The sequence below is a fragment of the Microtus ochrogaster genome, chromosome 19 (genome assembly GCF_000317375.1).
Source record: "Microtus ochrogaster isolate Prairie Vole_2 chromosome 19, MicOch1.0, whole genome shotgun sequence".
NCBI lineage: Eukaryota > Metazoa > Chordata > Mammalia > Rodentia > Cricetidae > Microtus > Microtus ochrogaster.
The window spans coordinates 58,751,746-58,752,376 of record NC_022021.1 but is presented as its reverse complement, the minus strand read 5'-3'; the positions used below and the strand labels follow the sequence as shown (position 1 = coordinate 58,752,376).

Sequence of the window (631 nt, the reverse complement as noted above, 5' to 3'; positions counted from 1 at the left end):
AAAAAAAAAAAAAAAAAAAGATGCTAAAATGTAGCTCTCCTCAGTTGATTGCTTCTGGTGGGTGGGGGCAGGGGGAGGACTTGATTATCTTTAAGGGGCGAGTCACTGGGACTTTGACCATGCTCCAGTGAGTATGGCAACACAAGTTGGACTTGGTGTGTTTTTTTAAGGGGTGAAGTAGAATACAAAGGTGGAAGGGTGGACCTGGGAAGAATGGGAAGCAAGTGTGATGGGGTGTATTAAATTCCCAAATAATTAATAAAAATACTATGCTGGGGAAAAAACGGAACGTTGAAAAGTTTGCCAGTGTTTAACATAGGTATCTTCTGTTTCACATGTTCATATCATCAAATAGAACTACTTTTTGAGCTCTTGCTTTTTCATGAATTATCCATTTGTTAGCTATAGTTTATCCACTGAAATTTAGTGTTTTTTAATGCTTCTTTTATGTAACCACTAGCCTTTCATTTTCATAAATTTAAAATGATTTTTAAAATCTCTTTAAATGTCAAACTTCATAGCCCATTTGCAAAAGTTAGCTGTAAATTGCTAGATTAGTGTTTGTTTCTTGCCAATCCTTAGTGTATTATATTGGTATCTGATTTTAAATTGAATAAAAGAAGAGAAACTC

At 34.5% G+C, this 631-nt stretch overlaps 1 protein-coding gene across 1 annotated transcript in view; it reads left to right on the top strand.

Moving 5' to 3' along the window:
• Positions 1 to 631, top strand: part of Ddx4 (DEAD-box helicase 4) — a 59,837-nt gene that overhangs the window by 45,046 nt on the left and 14,160 nt on the right. The gene's annotated exons all lie outside the window — the stretch shown is intronic.